The sequence below is a fragment of the Pinus tabuliformis genome, chromosome 9, assembly GCF_031772625.1.
Source record: "Pinus tabuliformis cultivar Carrire ecotype Pingquan chromosome 9, CPIR1, whole genome shotgun sequence".
Classification (NCBI taxonomy): Eukaryota; Viridiplantae; Streptophyta; class Pinopsida; order Pinales; family Pinaceae; genus Pinus; species Pinus tabuliformis.
The window spans coordinates 751767665-751787956 of NC_142307.1; positions in this window are offsets into that span (position 1 = coordinate 751767665).

The window sequence follows — 20292 nt, forward strand, 5'->3', positions numbered from 1 at the left end:
TCTATGCAATGCCCCTGCCACTTTCTAGAGGGCAGTTTTGAGTATCTTTCTAGAGTTAGTCCATGATGCAGTAGAAATTTATATGGATGACTTTACATCCTATGGGTGTGATTTCCAGTAGGCTCTCTCTAACCTGGGTAAGGTGCTAAAAAAATGCATTGAAAGTAACTTATCCCTTAGTCCCGAAAAAGTGAGCTCTTAATGACTGTAGGGATTGTTCTAGGTCACTCAATATCCCAGGAAGGACCGCAAGTAGACCTAAATAAGATAGCCATCATCAAAAGGGTCCCAACTCCACAAAAACAAAGGGATGTCAAAATATTTTTAGGTTTAGCTGGATACTATAGGAGATTTATAAAATATTTCAACATGTTAGCTTCTCCTTTATTTGGGTTATTGGCCAAAGACTCCGAATTTTTATGGTCAGGATGTCAAGAATCCTTGGACATCCTAAAGGACAAGCTGACTACTACACCTATTCTTCGAGGCCCAAATTGGGCTCTTCCTTTTCATATACATGTTGATGCCTCTCACAAAGCTATATGAGTAGCTCTAGGCCAAATAGATGACAAACTACCTTATTCCATTTACTTCATTAGTAAAAATCTATCAAAAGACGAACTGAACTACATAGTAACTGAAAAAGAGCACCTAGTTGTTGTGCATTCATTAAATAAATTCAGGCATTACATTACTGGTTACCAAACATTTGTACATACAGACCATTCTGCAATTAAATACTTGATGAATAAACCTGATGTAAATGCCCAGATTATTAGATGGTTACTTTTGTTGCAATAGTCTGATTTAACTATTATTTATAGGCCTGGCAAGGAAAATGTTGTTGTAGATTTTTTATCCAGATTGACTTTACCTGTAGGGGAGAAAGGAATGGTTGATGATCAGTTACCAGACGAACGCTTATTCTCCATTCCAGTTTTCTCTCCATGGTTTGCTGACATAGCAAATTACTTGGTGTTTACACAGTTTCCACAAAACTTGTCCTCCAAGGAAAAGAGAAAGATCGTAAGGAAGAGCACCCCATTCACTTGGATTGCGGGAAATCTCTTCAAGATGTGTCTAGATCAAATTCTAAGAAGATGTGTCAGGGAGGAAGAAGTCTTCAACATCCTCCTGGTCTGTCATGATGGACCATGTGGAGGTCACTTTGCAGCCAAAAGAACAGCAGTCAAGGTATTACAAGTTGGTTATTACTGGCCCACTCTTCACCAAGATGTGAGGAGGTATACCAGCTAGTGTGAGTGGTGCCATAGGATGGGGAAACGTACCCCAGGGGATGATATGTCTCTGCAACCTCAAGTGAATTTTGAGCCATTTGACAAGTGGGGCATGGATTTCATTGGGACCACTGACCCTCCTCTTAGAAAAATATATATTACAGAACAATGGAACACATAAAATATATTGCAAAAATATAAACAAAGAAAACACATAAAACAAGAGAGACACAAATATATGTTGTTCACCTAGTTTGGGCTACGTCCACGGAGAAACAACCATTCCTTCTTTTATATTATCTAGTAAAATGAAGAGATACAACCTACAACAAATCTGTTGTAATTCCCTCTTCACTCTCAATCTCCTCTCTCTTTCCTCACTTAGAATAAATATGTACATAGATGCAATACAATTCCCTCATATATAGTGATAGGTTGCCTTCTAGGGAAAAAAACCGTAAATTAAACATAACTTCTACCATCATATCTCTGCCTAATGAACGACCCAAATTGACTACGAAATTACAACATTTTACAAGGCAATTTTACATCTATTATTAGCTTCGGGGGCACTTCCCACGATCCCCTGCCAGGGGGAGGCTCCAAATAATCGTCGTCGCCCCCCCTGATGGCATACATTTGATGGGCAGTGTTGCAGCCACATTACAAACTGGGGTCCAATGTGGCGATACCTTTGAATAAATAAGATAATCGGTCTCTACATCCAATAATCTTCCACTTGGAGATTGATTATAGAAACTCCACTGCTACTTCATTTGTTGGACAATGACTCTACTTTGGATCTAGTTTTTTCTCATCTTTTTCATCATACTTGAAGACCAATTGAAACTAAGCAGAATCTCATTTTCTCCCTGGTTACAACGTTAATTAACATATCTGCAGGATTTTGGCTAGTGTGTATCTTTTCTAGCTTCAACTGTCCATCTTCCAACACTGACCTTATGAAATTTTACTCGATCTGTATATGTTTAATCTTGGAATGAAATGTGGAGTTCTTTGCAAGATGTATGGCACTCTAGATGTCACTGTATAACCTGCCCAACTCCTGCTTCTTACCCAATTCATCCAAAAACCTTTTGTTATACAGAATTTATACTTATGAGTAAGTACATCTTCCCTAAGTGGGTAGTTACACTTAGAACAACAGAAGTAAATATGTTTAACCTTTTCCTACAATAGACAAATAAGATAAAGGAACCTACTTGTGATCCTTCACTTCCTTTTATCTCCTTTGAATTTCTCCCGTCGCTCCCACTCAAACTGAATTTGCTCAATTGGTACCTACCAACATAAACAGAAGACAACAACAATCAAAGCATATGATCTATCTAGTTTAAAAAAATTGAATCAACAACATTTGAACATACATTCATCATAGGTATAGACAAAAGTATTGGAAAAGGAACAAACAACTTTATTGATTGATAGAAGGAGAATTTACACCTAATGTGGTTCGATCCCATGTCACTCATCTAGCTTAGTCCAAACCCTCATCAAACCAATAGCACATCAATCCAACAACATAACATTACTTGACAATGATTTCAAGTCTCAAACCAACAATATTTCTCTAAAATATCCAAGTTCTAGCCCCATAATCACTATGATGAGTGGTCAATTTATAGGGAAATGCAAGTGGTTTTGTCATAAATTGGGTCTTGAATGGTTTTCCATAATTGGATAGTTAGTTTCCATGGAGAAAGAGATGAGAGGACATAGGGTTGAATGATCCATAGCCTATCCAAAATCGAGCTCACAGGATGAGATAAGAGTTGGGCATCCTTCTAGAATTCTCTAGAATCAAGGAATATTCCCAAAATCCTATGCCAATTTCACTCATCCTCACCTAGTGTAGGCTTAAGTGGGTCTAAGTGCTCTGCAACGTAGGCCTGAATGGGCCTACCTACTATGCAGAGTAGTTGCCCCTAACCAAGGGTGTGTTGGTGTCCCAAGGAGGCATTTCAGCAGGGTTTCAAACTAGGAAACTTTCATAGATGAAAACATTCAATATGATGACTTGTCTACGGCATGAAATAACTGAATTAGGGTTTGATGAGCCCTATTTTTACTGATCTAATCGTCGAGATTTATGTGCCCAAATAGACTTGTAACAGCTACCCATAAAGCATGAAGTCGAAAATGATAATGTTGAGTGATATGCTTTATGATGTGATAAGGAGGATCTGAAGGGGACGTGACCTGCATCAATTAAAATACATAATATCATGATATATTTTAATTTTTCATGAATTGTTGAGGGAATCCATACCCATACTCAGCATATAAACTTTTCATTACATGCACATAAATCAGATAGTCATATATAGATTTAGACCCATGATAGGATGACCATCTGTGTAAAGCCATCGTACAGATGATTTAGTACTCTCCTGAAATCGCAGCCCAGATGGATGAAACTAGATCCAGGGTCTTCTATCTCATCCAATCATTCACTCAAGTATGAGCCTAACCATGTGAACATGTGATCTGAAGTTGAACATGGGAAGACATCATCTGATTACCAGCCAATGATGTAATCTGTTAACAAATGCGAGAGAAATCACCAGTAATGACAATGATTCTCAAGGTACTACAGTACATTCTGCATGGTGTGAATAGATGTTTTTATGTCAAGAACCATACAAAGTCTTTCAGTTGAAGGCCAGTGATGTCAACCTGTCACCGAAAGCGAGAAACTTTCCATTGATGTATGCAAGCCTCAAGGTACTGGAAGGGTGTTTCTAAGTCAACTTCCTGGATAATGTGCTGATGTCGACAAAAAGCGACTCATCATAGGAGGGCCTTGACATATCCCCCACCAATGACATGAAATGATTGTAACAATTTTGAAGACGGAATGTGACTGACGACACAATGTTTAGGAATGGAGGTCATGAAAATGAAGGTTTATGAGTATTTCAAAGGATGAAGTTTACTGAGTGACTTCTCTTGAACATGTTGGTGACACTGAATGAATTGGCAGCATTGACCCAAAGCCAAAGTGATGGATAGTGTGATAGACCATAGGTATGATAGCTATCAAGTAGATAACCCAACCCAAATAGCCACAAAGATGAAGTGAAAGTGTCATGTTCAAGAGCGACATGCTACCATAAAGTGATTTATCCCTTTTCCCATTTTCTCCAATCATTGCTGACTAATACCTCTTTATTTTTTTAACAAGCTTGAGGAGGATAACATATTCTTGAAGAATAATTCCACTCTTTGGGTGAATCCATCACTATGTGATGTTTTAACAAGTCTAGAAAAGGTGAAACTCAGTCTTGTCATGATGGACAAGTTTATCTCTATTTGATGCTTTAACAAGTTTAACGACTATGAGAACTCGGTCCTTTTCATGTTTAGAGAGTTTGAAAATGGAAAAAAATAAAACTCCACAAGTTATTTTTCATAAATTTGTCTCTCAAGTCCAAAAAAGCATAAAATAATACAAGAGAGAACCTATTGACCATGTTCGATCAACGTATTCCTTTTTCATAAGTAATCTATCTCAGTCTGGAAAAGGGTTAAACTTATACTGAGTAGATGTAATTTCCAATCCATTTACGAACTAAAAAGGACAAGCGCCTGGAAATATTTTCGTGTTTAAAGAGTCAGAGAAGAGCTTGAAAGTAGACCCCCTATTTTTATTTTCTTTTAACAAGTCAAAAAGGAAAATACTCAGTGATCTTTTCATTCTTTACAAGTCAGAAAAGAGATTAAAGAGGACTCCATTTAGAGGAACGAGTGGTGTCTAGGATAGAAACTGGTTCCGCTAATGTTGGAACTTCTCAAAACATGTTGATTTATGTGAAGAGGTTGGCTAATAAGACCACTCATTGCAACTGTTCCTTAAAAAAGGTAAAACAACCATGTGAAAGCATATGATCAGCCAAGTAGATAGTGACGATGGAAGGAGAAAAACCAAGTCTCATCTGACAAAAGAGGCTGATAGAATGGAAATCACAAGAGTTAAAATGGAGATGGGTTCATTTTTACACAAACTTGAACCATAGGGAACTATTCTTGAATTCAATTTCCTATTTACACAAGCTTGAAACGAAAAACTAGGCTTGGGTTCAGTTTCATTTTTACACAAGCTGGGTTCATTTTTACACAAGCTTGAACCATGAAAAAACTATGTTTAAGATTGGTTTACATGCCCCTAGCATGATGACTCAATTCTAGGTGCATGCCCCCCAAGCTTCATTACATTCACCTAAGTAGACTACTCGTGGCTATCAGGGGGATGGAATGAAGGATCATTTATGAGATCAAGTGAAAGACTCGATTGTATTGCTAGATCTAATCAATGACTTGAATTGGATCTTTTCTCCATGGGACCTTATTTCATTTTTTGAAGAGATTGACACAAGACAAGGAACTATTCTCGGATTCATTGTTTCATTTTTCAACGAGCTTGACACAAGAAAAGGAACTATGCTCTGGGACCTATTTCGTTTCTTAATGAGGTTGACACAGTAAAAGAACTATCCTCATATTCCTTGTTTCTTTTTTTAACAAGCTTGACACAAGACAACAAACTTTGCTCATGATTCCTTGATCACGACCCATAAGAGGTCATGACTTCTAAGAGATTCTCATCAGATGGGAGAACAATGCTCTGGACAAGATGCATAGCAAGGAATCCATTAGAGAGATCTAGTTCCAATTCCCCTAGTACATAATGCACAACATCATGAAATTGATCATCAGTTGATGTAGGCATGGAACAGATTTCGACATAATTGACCCATGGCGAGGAAGATACTATTGGGACAAAAGGACCATTTAGGGAAGATGGTTGACTGGAAGCCATATTTGGGCCAGGAAATGAAAGCTGGTCAATGGTGACAATTCTGCCTTCATGCAGGAAACACTTCACTCAAAAGAGTGTTGAAACAATAGCTCCCATGTCATAAACATAGTCACGCCCAAGAAGTAAATTGTAATCTAAAGGGCCCGGGACTACCATCACATTGAGATAAACAATTTTTCCTCCCAAAGTAATATGCAATTGAGGAAGGATCCCTAATGGTTGACTAGTTCCTTTGTTAAAAGCCAACAGATTCTAGGTAACAGGCACAAGTGGTGGAAAACTGAGCTCCTACCAAGCAGTGGAGCAAAGGATACTCACAAATGCACCTTCATCTATAATAGTTCCAGATACAATCATATTATAAACATGTACTATGATATGGAAAGGCACATAAGAAGGAAGACAACATCTTGCCAGTCGATTCCAATCAAAGGAAGTTACCAGACTACTTGGAGGGGGTACCATAAGAACGAGAGAATTACCCTCTTGAGTTACGAGAACAGGAGGATTTTCCTCCTATCTTGATGGAACAAGAGGGTTGCCTCCAAGCTCATTGGAATCTGAAGAAATGAAAAGAACTTGAGTGGTATCATACTCACTCCCAAAGGTACGATTAACTGAAGGTGAAATCAGGTCAACTATTTCCTCGACCTATGATTGGTTAGGTATAGACTCATGGGATTCACATTCAGAGAGAGTGGGTTTAACCAATGGTTGATTTGGGTCAGTCACTTCATCAACTAGTGAGGGATTAAGGGAGAGTCTCCTGTAACTAGATGGAAGTCACTGTGGAGAAGCTGGATGGTTATCCAACACTTTTTGGGCTTCATCCAGATAGGGACAAAGGTGAATGGGGTGATTCCCTTCGCATAACCTATAGGGAAACTTAACTTTACCCTTATTTCCATGAAATTTACTACCACTAGTTCATGGTGTGTCACTAACATGATCTCCAGAAGTTGATGACATAGGATGACGTGAATGAGAAGACCACTCTTCTAAGATCTGAGGAATACCAGAACAATTTCGAAGAATATGGTCTCCCATATAAAGTTTGCAAGGATATCAAAGTTTGTGAAGATTATTGGACAGTTTCTCATTAGAAGTTGCATTCGAAGCAATGGTTTCTTGTTTGCCCCCTGCTGAATTTTCTTCTTCTTCTTCTTCTTCCCTTTCTTCTTCTTCTTATCCACTTGGTTACTAGTGTCAATACTTTCACCAGGCGAAGAAGAATAAGGGGAGGAAGAAACAACCGATGAAAAAGGTAAAGGGTCAACTTTAGGATCAACTAGAGGATGATTTTGTATAGTTGTACGAATATTCAGTTGCGGGGCCAAGGAGGTTAAGAACAACCATACTAGCAAGCCGATGGTAAGTCCCAGAAGGGACAATGTAGCCATATAAGGAGTAGTAATATTTCTGAAAGGAGGAAAAGGACTAGGATTCCCATCAAAATGAAATCCTTGATCGGTGGACTCCAGAGTTGTTGCCATATGTCTCAACCTAATATCAACTGAGTGATGTAGAGGATGTTACCCACGGTCAATTAATTTTACTTTAATCAAAATAATATAACAAAACAAAAGAGGGATAATCTAGGCAAAATGATTACCAAGTAAGTGTGAAGTGCAATATACTGCCTCAGTAAACCAAGGAATTAACATACATGTAGGCAATCTCCCCGAATGATGTTTTTGGTGTATCACAGTATACAAGGTGGCCAAATCGATTACCTATGCATGGATAGCAAGCTAATGTAGTCCTCCCAAATATACCTAAAAGTACGTGGAGGCCCAATCCATGTTAGTGTTGTCTAATGCGAAACCGCATAGTGAGAGCATTCCCTTATACTTTTAGTACTATAACATCCCCAGATATTGCCAAAAGTACATGGACGAGCTACGATATACTTACATACGTGGAATTAAGTATCACACTCGAAATGTATCATGAAATATTAGTGACAACTGCTATGTTTAATGACACTGGAACACGTCTCTAGCCTAGACCTCTAAATGTTATGCGTTAAGTTACAATTCTCCATTAGGTTAATTGAGATAAATTTTAGTTGATCTTGTTTAAAAGTTTGCCTTTCAGGTTCACCATGTGATGTTTCTGAAACTCCTAGAATGCAACTATGATGAGAAACATTCTTTTCATTTGATTTAAATAATGAAAACCATAACTAAAAGGGATAGAGCAATCAAAATCTCTAAACAAAGAGCATAGAGCACATCTAATGCAACATTCCCTATACCATTCCTACAAGCACACACAAACTTCTAGATGCATTATGCATGTTTTTCTTTTCATTCCTTTAATGTTTAGATGAACATAAAAAAACTAAATGCACAAACGATCAATCAATGCATTTCACAAGAAATGAATACTTTACAACAGTTTCTTTTTCAAAGAAATGAAGACTTTATGACAATTATTTTTCAGAAAAAGTAAAGACTAATCAATGTAAGCTAACTTTGACAATGAATTGATAATGATAAAGAAATATCTTAAGAAACAGTAAACAATCAAGGTCAATGTAGGGCTAGGAGAGGAAATGCAAAATGATTTCAGAGACAAAAAAAACATTGATCTTCAGCAAAAAATCATCAGAATCAACTTTGGAAAAGATCAAGCAAAATATGGGTTTTTTGGCTTGACAGGGATCATTGCAGCCCTGAGTGGGAGATAGTGCATTGCAGAGTATTGTCTCTAAGCTAAGGGTGCTCTGCAGAGCACTGTCCCCTGACCAAGGGTGCTATGGTAACATAACATTCCTAAAGTAGGCGTTCTAGTGCAAATTTTGGCCAAAAAATTTTCAAAATGACTGAAAGAGAGATCAATGAAATCAATTAAAGTCTACTAGGATGTAATATGATAAGGGATAACTACCAAGAATGATGGTTGATCCCCAGTATGGTCGCCAATTTGTTATACATAATTTATACCTATGGATAAGTACATCTTCCCTAAGTGGGTAGTTACACTTAGAACAACAAAAGTAAAGATGTTTAACCTTTTCCTACAATAGACATATAAGATAAAGGAACCTACTTGTGATCGTGTGCTTCCTTTGATCTCCTTTGAATTGCTCCCATCACTCCCACTCAAACTGAATTCACTCAATTGGTACCTACCAACATAAACAGAAGACGACAACAACCAAAGCATATGATCTATCTACTTTAAACAAATGGAACCAACAAAATTTGAACATACATTCATCATAGGTATAGACAAAAGTATTGGAAAAGGAGCAAACAACTTTATTGATTGATAGGAGGAGAAGTTACACCCAATGTGGTTTGATCCTGTGTCACTCATCTAGCTTAGTCCAAACCCTCATCACACCAATAGCACATCAATCCAATAGCATAACATTACTTGACAATGATTTCAAGTCTCAAACCAACAATATTTCTCTATAATATCCAAGTTCCAGTCCCTTCATCACTATGATGAGTGGTCAATTTATAGGGAAATGCAAGTGTTTTTGTCATAAATTGGGTATTGAATGGTTTTCCATAATTGGATAGTTAGTTTCCATGGAGAAAGGGATGAGAGGATAGAGGGTTGAATGATCCATAACCTGTCCAAAATCGAGCTCATAGGATGAGATAAGAGATGGGCATCCTTCTAGAATGCTGTAGAATCAAGGAATATTCCCAGAATCTTATGCCAATTTTTCTCATCCTCGCCCAGCACAGGCTTAATTGGGCCTAAGTGCTCTACAACATAGTTCTAAATGGGCCTACTTGCTATGCAAAGCAGTTTCCCCTGACCAAGGGTGTGTTGGTGTCCCAAGGAGGCATCTCAGTTAGGTTTCAAACTAGGAAACATTCATGGATGAAAATATTCAATATGATGACTTGTCTAGGGCATGTAGCAACTGAATTAGGTTTTGATGAGCCCTATTTGTACTGATATGGTCGTTAGGAGTGATGTGCCCAAATAGACCTGTAACACATTTGTAACCAAATCATTTCTTTACTATCCTCTGTAGCAATAATATAGTCTTCTTCCGTTGTTAAGAGTGCAACAAAACTTTGTAGTTTTGAAACCCAACTGACAGTTGTTCCACCTATTGTTAACACATACCCTATGGTGCTCCTCCTGTTATCTCTATCACCTACCATATCTGCGTCAACAAGTCCCTGTAGAGCAATGTTTAAACCACCAAAGCATAATTCTTGATTTGTGGTACCTCTCAAATACCTGAGAATCCACTTCATCACCATCCAATGTTCTTTTCCTGGATTGCTAATGTACCTACTTACAACTCCCACTTCATGTGCAATATCAGGTCTTGTGCAAACCATTGCGTACATTAAGCTTCCAACTGCTGATGCATATGGAACTTTAGACATTTAAGCCATTTCTTCTTGAGTCTTGGGACACATATCCTTACTTAGTTTGGAATTGCTAGCCAAAGGTATAATAATTGGTTTTGCATTCTACATATTAAATCTTTTCAACACCTTTTATATGTACTCACTCTGAGACAATGTTAATTTTTGATTCTTCCTATCTCTTGTTATTCTCATACCAAGGATTTGTTTTGCAGCACCCAAATCCTTCATTACAAATGAGTTCGACAATTTTCTTTTGAGCACATTTATTTTTTGCATGTTAGAACTTGCAACAAGCATGTCATCTACGTACAATAACAATATAATATAGCTTCCCATAATTTTTTCTTTTGAGATAAACACAATGATCAGAGTGACATATAGTATAACCTTGTTCAGACATAAACCTATCAAATTTTAGATACCACTACCTTGGAGCCTGTTTTAAGCCATACAAGCTCTTCTTCAACCTGCACACTAGTTTCTCCTTCCCTTTTACCTCATATCCTTGTGGTTGTTGGATATATATATCTTCCTCCAAATCCCCATGGAGAAAGGTTGTCTTTACATCTAACTGCTCCAGATGAAAATATTCAGCTGCTACTAGACTTAAAATGGTTCCGATTGAATTCATTTAAACGACAAGAGAAAATATCTCATCAAAGTCTATACCCATTTTTTGTGCAAACACCTTCACCGCAAGTCTAGCTTTATACCTTCTCCTACCTCCATCTTCTTCCTTCAACCTGTAAACTCATTTATTCTACAATGTTGTTTTACCTGCAGGAAACCTGACTAAGTCCCAAGTCTGGTTATGTGCTAAGGAGTCCATCTCTTCTTTCATTGCTTGCTCCCACTTATTCCTATTTTCTACCTGCACTTCTTCTTCATAACATTCTAGTTCACTAGAATCAATCAAAAATACATAATATAATGAAGGAGAGTATCGTTCAGGGGGTCTACTTATCCTGGTAGATATTCTAACACCACTTTTAGGTGTTTGAGGTGCTTGTTGTTGTTGTGGTTGCTGTTGTTGTTCTGGTTGTTGATCATTATGATTTCAGGCACTAGCACTTTTTCTGTGATCTCATCAAGCACTATGTATTCTCTGTTTTCTTTTTCCTGCTTCTTTTCCTGTAGCTGATCCTTATACAAAACCTTTTCATTGAATATGACATCTCTGCTTCTAATGATTTTGTTCTTTTCATAATCATAAAAGCGATAATGAAAATCATTAACACCATATCCAATAAAGGTACATTTCTTTGATTTTTCCTCAAGATTTGTTATATTTTATTTATTAATGTGGACAAAGGCTTCACAACCAAAAGTCTTTAAAAATGACTAGTTTACCCTTTTACCTGTCCATGCCTCCTCTGGAATACCACCATCTAAGGAGCTTGAAGGCCCTCTGTTTATTAGATAAACAAAAATATCTACAACATCTGCCCAAAATTGTAAAGGAAATCCTGCATGCAATCTCATGCACCTTGCACGCTCCATGATTGTCCTATTCATCCTTTCTGACACACCATTTTCTTGTGGTGTTCTTGGAATTGTCTTGTCTTTGCGAATTCCATTCTCTGAACAGTACCTATCAAACTCTTTGCTGCAATATTCACCTCCATTGTCTGATCTCAGACACTTCAACCTTTTTCTTGTCTCATTTTCAAAAAAAGCTTTCCATTTCTTGAAAGTGTCAAATATATCAGATTTATTTCGAATACAATAAATCAAGGTTTTTCTAGTTGCATCATCAATAAAAGTAACATAATAATGAGAACCACCGAGAGATGATACCTAAGTAGGTCCCCATACATCTGTATGCACAAGATCTATTTTTTCGCTCTTCTTTTCTTTGCCAACTCTGAGGAATGTGACTCCCTTCTATTTTCCATTAACACAATTCTCACATAATTTTAAATCAACATGCTTCGAACTTGGCAACAAATTTCTTGAATGAAGAATCTACATCCCCTTCTCACTCATGCGCCCGAGCCTATGATTCCACAGTGTCATATCTTATCCTATAGAGGTTAAAGCATTAACATAATTATAAATACCATTGAATAAATACAATGTACCAACCTTTTCTCCTTTTTCTATTACCAAGACTCCTTTAGTGACCTTCCTGGTTTTATCTATAAAATTTGTTACACAACCTTCACCTCCCAACTACCCCGTTGAAATCAATTTTTTCTTTAGATCTGGAACATGCCTTACCTCCTTCAACAACCATTGATTTCCATTCTGTTGTTTTATGAAAACTGTACCCATTCCAATGATTTTACAGGGTTTATCATCACCCAATTGAACCTGTCCAAAATCTCCTTGAACATAATCATGAAAATGTCTGCTATCAGGTGTGGCATGGAATGAGGCCCCTGAATCTACCACCCAGGGATCAATAATATTTTCTAATGAAAGAATCAAAGCATCTTGCAATGCATCATCTTCGAGACTTGCAGTGTTTCTTCAAGTGTCCTTTCTTCCCGCATTTCCAGCACACTATCCCTGATCTTGACTTGGATATGCCTTTCCTTGACTTATTGTGATATCTTGGGCTCTTTCCTCTTTCCATTTTTCTTCCCCTAGTCTCTGCAGTCAAAGCATTAACTGATGTCTCACCAGAGATTTTTCGTTGCATTTCCTTGCTAAGGATTGCACTGACAACATCATCAAGCTTTAAAGTACTAGATCTAGAGACATAGTTACTAATGGCCATAACTAAACCATTCCAACTTTCTGGAACTGAGCATAGAAATAAAAAATCCTTAACTTCATCATAAAAAGTGACCCCTATAGAACTTAATTAACTGGTAACTGTATTAAATTCATTTAAATGATCAGCAACAAATCCACCTTCTAACATCTTCATATTAAATAAATGCTTCATAAGAAATACCTTATTTGAGGCCGATGGTTTTTCATATAGTTAGGCCAATGCTGACATTAAACCCTCTATTGTCGTTTCCTTTGAAATATTCAAGGCCACCGATGTCGATAGGCATAACTGTATTGTTCCAAGTGGCTTTCTATCGAGAATATCCCATTCTGTGTCTATCATACTCGTCGACTTCTTTTTCTTTCCGTTCAATGGGCGGTACAGACCTTTCTGGTACAGATAATCTTCCATCTGCATCTTCCATAGATGGTAGTTTTGGCTGTTAAATTTTTTGACCCTAAACCTACCATCTTCCGCCATTTCTCCCACTCGAAGCAGGAACGCTTCTCTCCCGTGAGTTTATCAACCAAATAGACCTTCGGCTCTGATACCAATTGCTAGAAAATTATATATTATAGAGCAATGGAACACATAAAATATATTGCAAAAATATAAACATAGAAAACATATAAAACAAGAGAGACACAAATATACTTGGTTCACCCAATTTGGACTACGTCCACGAAGAAACAGCCAATCCTTCCTTTTATATTATCCAACAAAATTAAGAGATATAACCTACACCAAATCCACTATACTTCCCTCTTTGCTCTCAATCTCTTCTCTCTTTCCTCACTCAGAATACATATGTACATAGATGCAATACAATTCCCTCATATATAGCGATGGGTTGCCTTCTAGGGAAAAAAACCCTAAATTAAACATAACTTCTACCGTCAGATCTCCACCTAATGAATGACCCAGTTTGACTATGAATTTACAACATTTTAAAAGGCAATTTTACATCTGTTTTTAACTTCGAGGGCACTGCCCTTGATCCCCTGCCAGGGGGGCGGCTCCAAATAATCTTCGTCGCCCCCCACTGGAACCCGCTAACAGTGGACATTTTATGGGAAACATTTCCACCACATTACGAACTAGGGTCCAATGCGCAATACCTCTGAATAAATAAGATAATCAGATTCCACACCCAATACCTCCATCCAAGCAGAAGCAGTACATCATTATGTGAATTGACCACTTAACCAAGTGGGATAAAGCCAAAGCCATCGAAATAGCAACAAAAGGAAAGATGGTTGAATTCTTAAGGGAAAATGTGTTTTATAAGTTTGGGTACCCTAGAGAATTGGTCACTGATCAAGGCATTCAATTTACATCTCACATGATTGATAATTTGTTAAGCCAACACAAGATCAAGCACAGAACATCCACTCCTTACCACCCATAGGCTAATGGGATAGTGGAGGTAACCAATAGAGCATTAGAAGGAATTCTGACCAAGGTGATTAGCATTACTAGAAAGGATTTTGTAGATAGATTAGTTGAGGCCACCTAGGCCTACAATACCACTTGGAAGACCACCACTGGATTCACCTATTATGAGTTGGTCTATGGGAATAAATACCTATTGTCCATTGAATTTGAATACAACACCTTAAGGATGGTAACACAACTGGATCTAGATATCACCAGGGCACAACAAGAAAGATTACTCCAGGTGAATGGACTAGATGAATTTAGGATGCAGGCCCTCCTACACATTGAGGTGACTCAAGTTCAAAGGAAAATTTGGCATGACAAGAGTATAAAAGATAAACAGTTTCAAGAAGTCGATTGGGATTTTTTGTATGATTCCAGGTACAAGGATTTTAAATGTAAGTTAAGGACTAAATGGTTAGGGCCTTATGTAATAGAAAAATTTCATTATAATGGTGTTGTGCAGATAAGAACCATTGATGCAGAGGCTATCCCTTTTCTTGTCAATGGGTATAGATTAAAGATCTACAAGAATCCCTTGTCAAAGCAAGAATTCATCAATAACATCAACAAGGTAGTGATGGTGGTCGAGCAAGTCTCATCTTCAACCCCACAAAGTCCCTAAAGAAGAAAAAAGAAAAAAGAAAAAGAAAAAATAAAGAGAGTCAGGTGAAAACCTCCATGAGGCACCTGAGTCCCACTGTTGGGTTGAAAACCTCTTGAGGTGGCCTAAGGGTGTTTTAGAAAAAGGAGGAAAAATAAAAACATCTCTAGGTGAAAACCTCTTTTGAGACACTTGTTAGTTCCAGTCTTCACAGCCTGTCACGAGGGATCAAAATGGGCTCTTACTATGTCTGGTTTTTAGAGATTTTTTGCACATGATTTTTAGTGCAAATAATATCCTAAGCATGTTCATCAAAAGCATATCGGAAAATGCTTTTGAACAGTATATTTCATGCTCCAAACTGGTTCCTGGATCAGAAGGTATGATCGAAATGAATGATTGACTCTTGGTTATGCATGTTTTGAGGTCATTTGCTGCACACAGGGAGATGTTTACTAAAAAATAAGTTTATGAAGTAATGGACATGAATTTTACAAAAGTGAAAGAGATTTTTTTCAATCGCATACCAAATAACAAAAACATCCTTTAGTTTATTCACTTGTGTTACTATGTGGGAAATATGCAGTGATATTTGAAGCCTACATTAAAACAAAACAAATTTTGCATTTGTTTTACTGTTTTAGCCATTGTAGTGCGGTTCCATTTTACAACATATGGAAAGTAATTTTGAGAAACCCAAGGAGGTTTTTATCAAGCACGAACCATATAACAAAAACCTCTTTCTGATTATTCACAGGTGTCGTGAATTAGAATATTTGACTAAATCTTTACAGCCTATTATAGATTTAAATATTTAGTGATTTCTTGTTTAGATATTATTTTGTGGCACCGATTCTGAGCAACTGGAAATGAATTTCCAAAATTTGAGAGAGGCTTTTCTCAAACATGACCTTATCTACAAAAACCTCTTTTAGTTTTGTAACAGGTGTTATGTTTCAAGAGATACGAGTTCATATTTGAGCCCTATTTTCAAAAATTCGATCCAAATTTAATGTAACTAATTCTATGTTGAGAGAGATGGTTGAGCTCAACTCCCTTCGTACAGGGATGAGCTAATTTTATATTTTTTGTGAATTTCAGAGTGTAATGGTCCGAAGTTTTCAGCAAAGGAAAGCTACTTTGGACTGTGTAAATCTTTTTCTGAATATTATTTTAATGGAGTAGTTTCTGCCCTTTAGATTTGAGATCCATCACGATGTTTAATGTGCAGCATGTTTTTCTTGTAAATTCATTTCCATGCTTTGTTTTTTTCTGCTAATTTCATTACAAAATTCTCTAAGGGAAGTGTTAGGAATCCATCCACGCATGATGCTCCTTTCACAATGATTATGTTGTTTAATGTAGTGGTTATCTTTTCAGAATTTATCCTCTGTTAGATGCTCTGTTGGGTAACCCTTTGCTTCTCTTTCTTCTAAAGTTTCCACTGTAGATCCATCCCCTGATTGATGCTTGTAGGTCAGTGGTCTTTTTCCTCTTTTCTTCTCTCATTATATCTTTAATCTGGCTGAACATTGCGCTTACTTTGCCCCAAGTTTGCCAGCATAAACTAGCCTCGATTCCATAGCCCAATGATCCCTTCTCCTATTGTTTTCAACCCACAACTTTCAATCAAATCTCCATACTTCATAGCTAGCCTAAGATTCACTTATTGCAGCCACGTTTTGTTGGCAAAAAGAGAGCCCTCTCTAGTCTAGCAGGGCTATATTCTAGATCGAAAGCTTAGTTTGTGGTTACCTCAGATTTGCCTCTTCTCAGCCTTGAGGTTCATTTGAGTGCTAATAGCACCCAGGGCAGGAAACTAGGATGAAAACGTCCTTGGAGGAAGACTAGTTGTTTTACAAAAGGAAAAAAAAATAAGATAAAAAAAGAGAAAAGAGAAAAGATACAAAATATGGAAATTCTGTTTTGTAGGTCAGTAAGAGGAGGATAAGCACAACATAAGAAGGATAGTAGGACCTCTAAGAGCCATATATTAATCCATCCATCTCACATCTTCCACTTATAAACCCTTACAACTCATCTTACACAAAATTTGTGCTTTCTACAAGATTCCCTGTAATCCTACAGGAGTTTCCTATAGGAATTACGGTGACCTTGAGAATTAGAAGAAAGGTAGTTTGAAAGAAAGAGGATGACACAAGCCTATGTCTGGATGAAAAACCATTTACTCCACCACATCATAGCCATTCCTTTCATCACCATGTCACCCCTGCATCCATCAAAGAAATCAATTCAAAAAAATATACAGATTACAAAAAGAAGAGAAAAAGAGAAAACAAATAGAAGATAGAGAGAAGAGGGAAATAGGAACAATACCTAAAGGCAACATCTCTCACCTACCATTCCCTACCACCCTTCTCCACTCATGTTAGCATCCCTTATGCTTTAGAGTTGAAAAAAATTATGAAATTTTAAGGGAGAGGCAGCTACAGGACATCTTGTAGACATCCTATAGGAAATCATGTAGCATCCTATCCCACAAAGAAAACCACACAGTTTGCAGCCATCTTTAGAACAAGAACTCCAAGGATGAAGAAGCTCCTCTAGAGCTAAGCAACAACAAGAATATCACCAACAATACTCTCTAGCACCTACATATCAAAAGAACAAGCATCAAAAGAGGCAATACATAGAAAAATATGCAGCAAAAACGTAGCAAAGAGGCATCACTCTCCAACATGGATCATCAATGAAGCACCTTACCCATAGGTATGTCATCTTACTCATGCTCTCTCATTAGTACGATATGATAAAAACTGTAGGATTATGTGAGAGTTGATTTTATAAGTAAATGTGGCCAGTTAACTTGGCCACCTTCGATCAGTCAATGAGAAGAAAATAGTTAGACCACTCCACACGTGGCAAAAGTCAAATCAAGAGAAAAAGGGAATAAAGAAAAAAATGGTTAAGTTATGAAGGAAAGGAGTGGGAGATAATTACGAGGTAAGGTGGAATGATGGACTAATAGTAGGACCAACAGTCCAAAAGGAGGTTCTCGTACTTAGACAGCCAACACACCACCCCACACAATCATCCATATATGGAAATAAAACACTGATTCCCATACAAACAGAGAAAAATAAACTTCAAGAATTAATAGAATGAAGAGGTTTCTCTCAGCCTTCCTGAAGCAGCACCTACAGGAAAAATTCAGCATATACAACACAGGAAACCTACCGGAAACATACAATATATAGAGGAATCAACCTAGAGGACTGTCAGTGGGCACTAAGGGAGGTAAAATCAAGGGTTATATTGACAAGAACATGGAAAACTGAGGTAGGAGCCATACCCTCCATGTTTTCTACTTGAAAAGAAAAAGAAAATCCTTGATTTGGTTAGAAAATTGCAGTACATCTCAGGATAGGAGAAATGTATTGCATGTCACGAAAAGTTTACATTCAAACCTCCCTCACCTACTAGAATTCTTGAATTGTATCCTCACAAGCCTCTACAATTACCAAGAAAAGATGACAGGAGGTTTTAACAAGAGAGAACCTACAAACACAGCAAGGATCCACCAACATCCTCCTGTGGTGGAAATTTTCACAAGGAATCAATGGATGGGGTTCTTTGAAAGGATGAGAGGATAAGATGATGATGTGGCCAGAGAATTTTCCCTCTCAGTCATACCCCTTGTTGAGCCTCAAACCTGCATCTTCCTATACACCCTCTCAACCTTCTTTTACCCACTTACTTCATCCATCAAGTTGTTAAATCATTGCATTATAGTCTAAAAAGAGCTTCTGATATGGTTTTCTAACTATGCTTATGGCTGTTGTTTGGTTTAGATTTTTGTTCAGGCAGTTGCGGAAACTGACCAGCACAGGTTTCCGCAGCCAGCACAAGATTCCGCAGCTATTTTGTTAAAATCTATGCTACAGGTGTCCTATGAAGAAACGAGCCACATGGGCAAGCTACAGGTGACGGGTACATGGAACGTGTCCCTTCAAATCTACCAAATCATCCATAGAAGGTCACGGTCAACAAGGGTCAAAGGCAAAGCCAACCAAGGTATTTAGCGGTGGCACGTCTCTGTTTGGAGCACGTGAGAGTTTACGTGGCCCAGTCCTCAGCCCACGGAGATATCGGCACACCTGGATATCATCCCCGTAACCTGAATCCAACAGCTACCACTCCGAAGATTTAATAGGCATGATGACAGTTACGTTAGATCTCGGCTGGGGAGATCTACGTGTCTTTGGCAACGCAGTTAATAGCATAGGATTCAGTTAGTCAGTTCAACACTTTTTCATTATAAATAACGCGTTGATGAATGCTGTAAAGAAGCTTTTGGAATGTAATTTTTGAACCGTTTTCTATTATCACCCCACTGTACTCTATTTTATATATGTTGTTGTTGCTTTAATACATGAGAAGACTACTTTCTTGAGCTCGTTTTTGTGACTGTTCATTGACTGGCTGAGGTGGCAGAGGGCCCCTGCGCACTAAAGCCCTGTATAGTTGTCATTTGATTTTATTATGTTTCTGTTTTTATAATTACTAGCTTGTATATAACATGTTGTTTTGATGTTTTTAATTCACTGCTGTTTATATTTTTACTTTTGTTTTCTTATAGCTGTCAGCTGATCAATGTTTTTCTGTAGGTTTTCTTAGGCAGCCCGGGCAAATTTTCATCTTTTTGATATCTATTGACATATGAGATCATCTTGTCCTTCTTGCTAATTTCCATTTTCTAAAGTTTAATTCCAGCACTGTCCTTTTTCAAGTTGTGATTTGCTTATTTCTTTTTCTGCTACTTAGACATCATACTACTCATTTATTTATGGTTTCTTTCTATAGTCAAGTGACTCTATTAGTAAGGAATCAGAATATTACTTATTTTAGTGTGATTTAGTTATCATATTGCTTGAACTTGTTCATGATTGCTTCCCACAAGGTAGATTGAGCTGAAGGGTAAAGGATCTGAAGAGTTGAAGTAGTGTGATTAGTTTCCTTTATGCAGTTTAATTTCTTGCCACTTAGTTATCATATTGTTTAGACTTATTCATGATTGCTTCCCATAAGGTAGATTGAGTTGAAGGGTAAAGGATCTGAAGAGTTGAAGAAGTGTGATT